Here is a 9296-nt window from a genome sequence, read left to right as displayed (position 1 = left end):
ACAGTTGGCTCTCCCCTTGCGCCTCGGTCTTTTTTCCTGCCAACTACTAAGTCTCTTCGACTCGCCACAATTTAGCCCTGTCTTTATGGCTGCCCGCCAGCTCTGGCGAACGCTGGCAACTGACTCCCACGACTTGTGATCAATGTCACACGATTTCATGTCGCGTTTGCAGACGTCTTTATAGCGGAGACATGGACGGCCGGTGGGTCTGATACCAGTGGCGAGCTCGCTGTACAATGTGTCTTTGGGGATCCTGCCATCTTCCATGCGGCTCACATGGCCAAGCCATCTCAAGCGCCGCTGACTCAGTGTGTATAAGCTGGGGGTGTTGGCCGCTTCAAGGACTTCTGTGTTGGAGATATAGTCCTGCCACCTGATGCCAAGTATTCTCCGGAGGCAGTGAAGATGGAATGAATTGAGACGTCACTCTTGGCTGGCATACGTTGTCCAGGCCTCGCTGCCATAGAGTAAGGTATTGAGGACACAGGCCTGATACACTCGGACTTTTGTGTTCCGTGTCAGTGCGCCATTTTCCCACACTCTGTTGGCCAGTCTGGACATAGCAGTGGAAGCCTTACCCATGCGCTTGTTGATTTCTGCATCTAGAGACAGGTTACTGGTGATAGTTGAGCCTAGGTAGGTGAACTCTTGAACCACTTCTAGAGCGTGGTCGCCAATATTGATGGATGGAGCATTTCTGACGTCCTGCCCCATGATGTTCGTTTTCTTGAGGCTGATGGTTAGGCCAAATTCATTGCAGGCAGCTGCAAACCTGTCGATGAGACTCTGCAGGCACTTTTCAGTGTGAGATGTTAAAGCAGCATCGTCAGCAAAGAGGAGTTCTCTGATGAGGACTTTCCGTACTTTGGACTTCGCTCTTAGACGGGCAAGGTTGAACAACCTGCCCCCTGATCTTGTGTGGAGGAAAATTCCTTCTTCTGAGGACTTGAACGCATGTGAGAGCAGCAGGGAGAAGAAAATCCCAAAAAGTGTGGGTGCGAGAACACAGCCCTGTTTCACGCCACTCAGGATAGGAAAGGGCTCTGATGAGGAGCCACCATGTTGAATTGTGCCTTTCATATTGTCATGGAATGAGGTGATAATACTTAGTAGCTTTGGTGGACATCCGATCTTTTCTAGTAGTCTGAAGAGACCACGTCTGCTGACGAGGTCAAAGGCTTTGGTGAGATCAATGAAAGCAATGTAGAGGGGCATCTGTTGTTCGCGGCATTTCTCCTGTATCTGATGAAGGGAGAACAGCATGTCAACGGTCGATCTCTCTGCACGAAAGCCACATTGTGCCTCAGGGTAGACGTGCTCGGCCAACTTCTGGAGCCTGTTTCGAGCGACTCGAGCAAAGACTTTCCCCACTATGCTGAGCAGGGAGATTCCTGGCTTCTCACTAATGAACAAGAAACCAATGTATTGTGTAGACTCGTTGAACAGAGATTAACCAGATAGAGAGGATCTGGTGACTTAATGGTATTACATTAGGAAAACTAATTAAAAATAAATAAAACACACTGGAGCTCCATGGGGACTTTGACCTCGTATGAGGTCAGTGTAAGCAGTTAGGATATGCCTACGACCACCTGAGGAATCCCTGGTAAGTGAGTTTAATTGGTTTCTATTTCATACACTGCATTTAAGGGGCTGTGCTTAATTAAATCAAGTGAATGAGATAATAATGAATATTAAGCAGCCATTTTCAATGTTTCCTAATCCTTGAACTTGTGTGGAAGTATTAGAGATAAAGGATGTATGATATCCTATAACACTCCACATCAGAGCAATGTGGATATATGACAATATCCTATATAAACTCAGCTCCTTCCTGACCTCATTCCTCATTTGAGAAGGAGTGTGAGGATGACAGCAAGGCCTTTATAGAATCATAGAAACTTGCAAAACAGAAGGACATTCAGCCCATCGGGCCTGTTCTGGCTCTTTGAGTTGTGCTCAGTCTCACGTCCTCACTTTTTGTCCTTAACCATGTAGGTTCCTCATCTTCAAGCTCCTGTCCAACCCCCATTTAGAATTATTGATGCAATCAGTTCCATCACCTTTTCAAGTCAAGCGCTCTTGATCCTGATGACACTGAGTGAAATCTCCGATAAAGGTCACCTCTTAGGATTGTTCTCCTCGGAACAAGGAAGACTAACTTTCCCAATCTCTCCTCATAACTGAAGTCCCTCATTTCTGTAAACATCCTGGCAAATCTCCTCCGTACCCTTTCTTAGGCCTTTACATCTTTCTGGAAGTGTTGTGCCCAGAATTAGCCACAGTACCCCAGCTGAAGCCTAACTTGTGTTTTATAAAGTTCCAGTATGTTCTCTGTGCTTTTAAGTTCTATTCCTCTATTAATAAACCCAAATAACCATTTGCCTTTTGCTTTTATAATCACCTTGCAACTTGGGCCCCCGAGTTTAAACAAAGTGATTTTTTTTCTTCAGGAAATGATTGACTATTCAAGAAGGGAAACAAGGCCGATTGTAGTGACTCCAGAATCTTCCTGCTGTCTGCCACAGGGAGGATCATTGCAAGGATCCTCCGCAATTGCCCCTTGCAGTGGCTGAAGAACTCCTTCCAGAGTCACAGTGTGGCTTTTGCCTAACGAGAGGTCCCAAGAGAGATGATCATCGCTGCACTGCAAATCCAAGAAAAATGCAGGGAACAATTAAACCGCTCTACATGGTCTTTTTTCAACCTCGCAAAAAACAGACTCTCAACCATGAAGGCTTCTGGGAGCATCCTGTTCACATTTGGCTGCCCTCAGACATTTGTCACCATCCTCCGGCTACTCCAAGATGACATGCAAGCCATGATTCTCACCAACGGACCCACCACAGGCCCTGTCTCAGTCAAGACTGTGTCAAGCAAGGCTGTGTCTTCGCATCAACCCTCTTCTGCATTTTTCTCACAGCAATGTTATACCTCACCTCCAGTAAACTACTCACAGGAGTGGAGATAATCTACAGAACAGATGGGAAACCGTTCAATAAAAGCAAAATACTGCAGATGCAGGAAATCTGAAATAAAAACGGAAAGTGCTGGAAATACTCAGCAGGTCAAGCAGTCTCAGCAGAGATAACATTTCATATCTGTGATCTTTCATCAGAACTGGCAATGGTTAGAGAAGAATTAGGTTTTAAGCAAGTGAAGTGGTGGTGGCGGGGGGAGATGTTGATGGGGAAGAGAACAAAAGGGAAGGTGGCAGGTCGCGGGCAGGAGAGATTAAAGAACAAAGATGTTCTGGGATAAAGGCAAAAAGTGTGTTAATAGTTGTGGTGAAAGACGAACCATTAGTCCAGAAAGACTGTTAATGGCAGAATAATGAGCAGCTCTGTCCAAATCCAGAAACATAAAAAGCAGACACATGGTTAAAAAAATTTTTAAAGATAGAATATAAAAAAGGCCAGACATGTTCTGAAATTATTGAACTCAATATTGAGTCTGCAAAGCTGTAGAGTGCCTAACTGCAAAATGAGGTGCTGCTCCTCGAGCTTGTGTTGTTAGGAACATCGGAGCAGGAGTAGGCCATTCAGCCCATCGAGCCTGCTCCACCATTCAATACAATCATGGCTGATCATCCACTTCAATGCCTTTTTCCCCACACTATCCTCATATCCCTTTATGTCATTGGTATTTACAAATCTGTCAATCTCTGCTTTAAACATACTCAATGACTGAGCTTCCACAGCTCTCTGGGGTAGAGAATTCCAAAGATTCACAACCCTCTGAGTAAAGAAATTTTTCCTCATCTCTGTCCTAAGTGGCTTCCCCCTTATTTTCAAATTGTGTCCCCTGGTTCTAGATTCCCCAACCAAGGGAAACATCTTAGTTGCATCTACCCTGTCTATCTCTTTAAGTATTTTGTAAGTTTCAGTGAGATCACCTCTCATTCTTCGAAACTCTGGCGAATACAGGCCCAGTTTCCCCAATCTCTTTTCATAGGACAGTCCCGCCATCCCGGGAACAAGTCTGGTGAATCTTCATTGCACTCCCTCTATGGCAATAATATCGATCCTCAGGTAAGGGGACTAAAACTGCACACAGTAGTCCAAGTGTGGTCTAACCAAGGTTCAATACAATTGAAACAAGGCTTCACTACTCCTGTACTCAAATCTTCTGCAATAAAAGCTTAAATACCATTATTGCTTGCTGCACCTGCATGTTAGCTTTCAGAGACTAACTGATGAGGACACCCAGGTCCCTTTGTACATCTACACTTTCTAATCTCTTATCATTTAAGAAATTGTCATGCAGGCCCCCAGCTGCCAAGAATGAAGCACATTAATTTCACCACATGGACATTAAACTTCAAATTCTTGCTGGGAAGAAGAGAAGGCCTGTTACAAGGAATTGCCAGACTCCTGGCTGGAAAGACATTTTTTGCATATTAGCAGACAGTGTTGGAACAAAGGAGCTATCCCCTGCTCCTCTACAATAGGCAGAAGAGACCTGGTCAAATCAGTCAGTCACATGACCACCTGCTGGCCAACTTAGGGAGTTTTAAATTGTCGAGACAGTGTTTGAACGAGCAGAAAGCTCCTAACTCCTAGATTGAGATCATCTCTCTGTCTGCTCCCATCTCTTTCTCACGGCACTGAAATCCATTGAAGACACATGAATCCCAAGAGAGAAAAGTCTCCTACAGTGAACAAGATTTAAGAATAATACTGGGCCCCAACAAAATGCAAGATCTACCGATAAGGACTACGGTGAGCTCAAAGCACAGTAACAAAAACCACTCTTCAGAGATTGCCTCAAACCTCTCCACTATTTTTCTTATGTTCTTTTCTGTCTCTATTTGCATGTGCATATCTTACCTTCTGGGAGCGGAGCAGACCTGTGGGGAAAACAGAGCAGAGCTGATAAGTTGAGCCCAAGGATTGAGGCCCAGTCACTTACCTTCCAGGAGTGGAGCGGAGAGGTGTCCAGGCATGCCAGAGTTTGAAAACAAAGTGAGCAGTGACGTCACAGGAAAGTTCCAAGGTGATTGGTTGGTGAGTAACTGCTGTTACGGAATAACTCTAAATAGCTGGGTAAGTAACTAAAAGTAAAGGGAAAGGTCTACAGGTTTTTTTTTAATATAGTAGGTAGCTCTTTTTAGGGAATCAAGGTCCCTAGTGTAAATAATCAAATTTTTGGGTAATTTAAGGGGATAAATTAAGGGTAAGTCATGGCAGGGCAGCTCGGCAGAGTGGAGTGCTCCTCCTGTGCAATGTGGGAAGTCCGGGACACTTCCAGTGTAGCTGCATCTACTTGAAATCCGTGTTTCGGATCTGGAGCGGCGGCTGGAGAGTGTGGAGAATCCGCGAGGCTGAGATCATCATGGATAGCATGTACAGGGAGGTAGTCACACCGCAGGTAAAGACTGCTCAGGCAGAAAGGGAATGGGTGACTGCCAGGCAGAGTAGAAGAACTAGGTAGGTTGTGCAGGAGTCCCCTGGGTCCATCTCCCTCTCTAACAGATTTCCCACTTTGGATACTGTTGGGGGAGATAGCTTCTCAGGGGAATGTAGCAAGAGCCAAGTCTGTGGCACCACGGGTGACTCAGCTGCACAGGAGGGGAGGAAAAGTGGAAGAGCTATAGTGATAGGGGATTCTATCGTAAGGGGTACAGATAGGCGTTTCTGTGGCTGCAAACGAGACTCCAGGATGGTATGTTGCCTCCCTGGTGCGAGGGTCAAGGATGTCACAGAGCGGCTGCAGGACACTCTGAAGGGGGAGGGTGAACAGTCAGGTCGTGGTACACATTGGTACCAACAACATAGGTAGAAAAAGGGATGAGGTCCTGCAACAAGAATTTAGGGAGTTAGGTAGCAGATTAAAAAGCAGGACCTCAAAGGTTGTAATCTCTGGATTACTCCCGGTGCCACGTGCTAATGAGTTTAGAAATAGGAGGATAGAGCAGATGAATGCGTGGCTGAGGAGATGGTGCAGGAGGGAGGGATTTAGTTTCCTGGATCACTGGGTCTGTTTCTGGCAAAGGTGGGACCTGTACAAGTTGGACGGGTTGAACCTGAACTGGAACGGGACCAACATCCTTGCTGGGAGGTTTGCTAGTGCTGTGGTGGGGGGGGAGGGTTTAAACTAATTTGGCAGGGGGATGGGATACAGAGTGGAGGTACAGTAGTGGGTGATGTACAGTCAGATATAAAAGAGAAACTGAGTCAGTCTGGAAGGCAGAGCAAATATAGACCTGTTAAGGCACAAGTGAAAAATGCAAGGCTGGATTGCATCTATTTTAATGCAAGGAGTCTTACTAGTAAGGCAGGTGAATTGAAGCCGATGATTAGCACATGGGATTATGATATTATTGCTATTACAGAGACATGGCTGAGGGAGGGGCAGGACTGGCAGCTCAATATTCCAGAGTATACAATCTTCAGGTGTGACAGGGGAGGAGGTAAAAGAGGAGGTGGTATTGCACTGTTGATCAAGGAGTCAATTACTGCAGTAAGGAGGGATGATATCTTAGAAGGTTCCTCAAATGAGGCCAATTGGGTAGAACATAAAAACAAAAAGGGGGCTATCACTTGGATGGGAGTGTACTACAGACCTCCAAACAGTCAGGGAGAGATAGAGGAGCAGATATGTAGGGGGTGTAAAAATAATAGGGTAATAATAGTAGAGGATTTCAACTTCCCCAATATCAACTAGGATAGTCTTTGTGCAAAAGGCTTAAAGGGGGCGGAATTCTTAAAATGCATACAGGAGAGCATTTTCAGACAGTACATAGAAAGTCTGACAAGAGAAGGGGCAGTACTAGACCTAATCCTAGGGAATGAAGCTGGACAAGTGGTGGAAGTGTCAGTGGGGGGGCATTTCGGGGATAGTGACCATAACTAAGATTTAAGGTAGTTATGGAAAAGGACAAAGATGGGCCGGAAATAAAGGTACTGATGTGGGGGAAGGTCGATTTCAATTTGATGAAACGGGATCTGGCCAGGGTGGACTGGGTTCACTAATGTCCTTTAGGGAAGAAAATCTGCTGTCCTTACCTGGTCTGGCCTACATGTGACTCCAGACCCACAGCAATGTGGTTGACTCTTACATGCCCTCTGAAATGGCCTAGCAAGCCACTCAGTTGTATCTAACCGCTACAAAGTCAATAAAAAGGAATGAAACCGGACAGACAACCCAGCATCGACCTAGGCACCGGAAATGACAACGGCAAACCCAGCCCTGTCGACCCTGCAAAGTCCTCTTTACTAACATCTGGGGACTTGTGCCAGAGTTGGGAGGGCTGTCCCACAGACTAGTCAAGCAACAGCCTGACATAGTCAAACTCACGGAATCATACCTTACAGACAATGTCCCAGACACTGCCATCACCTCCCCGGGTATGTCCTGTCCCACCGGCAGGACAGACCCAGCAGAGGTGGTGGCACAGTGGTATACAGTAGGGAGGGAGTTGCCCTGGGAGTCCTCAACATCGACTCTGGACCCCATGAAGTCTCATGGCATCAGATCAAACATGGACAAGGAAACCTCCTGCTGATTACCACCTACCGCCCTCCCTCAGCTGATGAGTCAGTACTCCTCCATGTTGAACAGCACTTGGAGGAAGCACTGAGGGTGGCGAGGGCACAGAATGTACTCTGGGTGGGGGATTTCAATGCCATCACCAAGAATGGCTCGGTAGCACCACTACTGACCGAGCTGGCCGGGTCCTAAAGGACATAGCTGCGACCTTGTCCTCACAAATCTGCCTGCCGCAGATGCATCTGTCCATGACAGTATTGGTAGGAGTGACCACCGCACAGTCCTTGTGGAGACGAAGTCCTGCCTTCACATTGTGATGTGTGGCACGACCACTGTGCTAAATGGGATAGATTTCCAGCAAATCTAGCAATGCAAAACTGGGCATCCATGAGGCGCTGTGGGCCATCAGCAGCAGCAGAATTGTACTCAACCACAATCTCTAACCTCATGGCCCAACATATCCCCCACTCTATCATTACCATCAAGCCAGGAGACCAACCCTGGTTCAATGAAGAGTGCAGGAGGGCATGCCAGGAACAGCACCAGGCATACCTCAAAATGAGGTGTCAACCTGGTGAAGCTACAACCCAGGACTACTTGCATGCCAAACTGCGTAAGCAGCATGCGATAGACAGAGCTAAGCGATCCCATAACCAACGGATCAGATCGAAGCTCTGCAGTCCTGCCACATCCAGCCGTGAATGGTGGTGGACAATTAAACAACTAACTGGAGGAGGTGGCTCCACAAATATCCCCATCCTCAATGATGGGGGAGCCCAGCACATCAGTGCGAAAGACAAGGCTGAAGCATTTGCAACAATCTTCAGCCAGAAGTGCCGAGTTGATGATCCATCTCGGCCTCCTCCTGAAGTTCACAGCATCACAGATGCCAGACTTCAGCCAATTCGATTCACTCCGCGTGCTATCAAGAAACGACTGAAGGCACTGGATACTGCAAAAGCTACGGGCCCTGACAATATTTCGGCAATAGTACTGATGACTTGTGCTCCAGAACTTGCCGCAACCCTGGCCAAGCTGTTCCAGTACAGCTACAACACTGGCATCTACCCTGCAATGTGGAAAATTGCCCAGGTATGTCCTGCACACAAAAAGCAGGACAAGTCCAACCCAGCCAATTACCGCCCCATCAGCCTACTCTCAATCATCAGTAAAGGATGGAAGGTGTCATCAACAGTGCCATCAAGTGGCACTTGCTTAGCAATAACCTGCTCAGTGACGCTCAGTTTGGATTCCGCCAGGGCCATTCAGCTCCTGACCTCATTACAGCCTTGGTTCAAACATGGCCAAAAGAGCTGAACTCAAGAGGTGAGGTGAGAGTGACTGCCCTTGACATCAAGGCAGCATTTGACAGAGTGTGGCATCAAGGAACCCTAGCAAAACTGAAGTCAATGGGAATCAGTGGGAAAACCCTCCGCTGGCTGGAGTCATACCTAGCGCAAAGGAAGATGGTTGTGGTTGTTGGAGGTCAATCATCTGAGCTCCAGGACATCATCGCAGGAGTTCCTCAGGAAAGTATCCTAGGCCCAACCATCTTCAGCTGCTTCATCAATGACCTTCCTTCAATCATAAGCTCAGAAGTGGGGATGTTCGCTGATGATTGCACAATGTTCAGCACCATTCGTGACTCCTCAGGTACTGAAGCAGTCTGTGTAGAAATGCAGCAAGACCTGGACAATATCCAGGCTTGGGCTGATAAGTGGCAAGTAACATTCGCGCTACACAAGTGCCAGGCAATGACTATCTCCAACAAGAGAGAATCTAACCATCTCCCCAACACATTCAAC

This window comes from Heterodontus francisci, chromosome 5 (genome assembly GCF_036365525.1).
Source record: "Heterodontus francisci isolate sHetFra1 chromosome 5, sHetFra1.hap1, whole genome shotgun sequence".
Taxonomy (NCBI): domain Eukaryota; kingdom Metazoa; phylum Chordata; class Chondrichthyes; order Heterodontiformes; family Heterodontidae; genus Heterodontus; species Heterodontus francisci.
The sequence above is the reverse complement of the archived record's forward strand: the minus strand, read 5'-3'. Positions refer to the sequence as shown.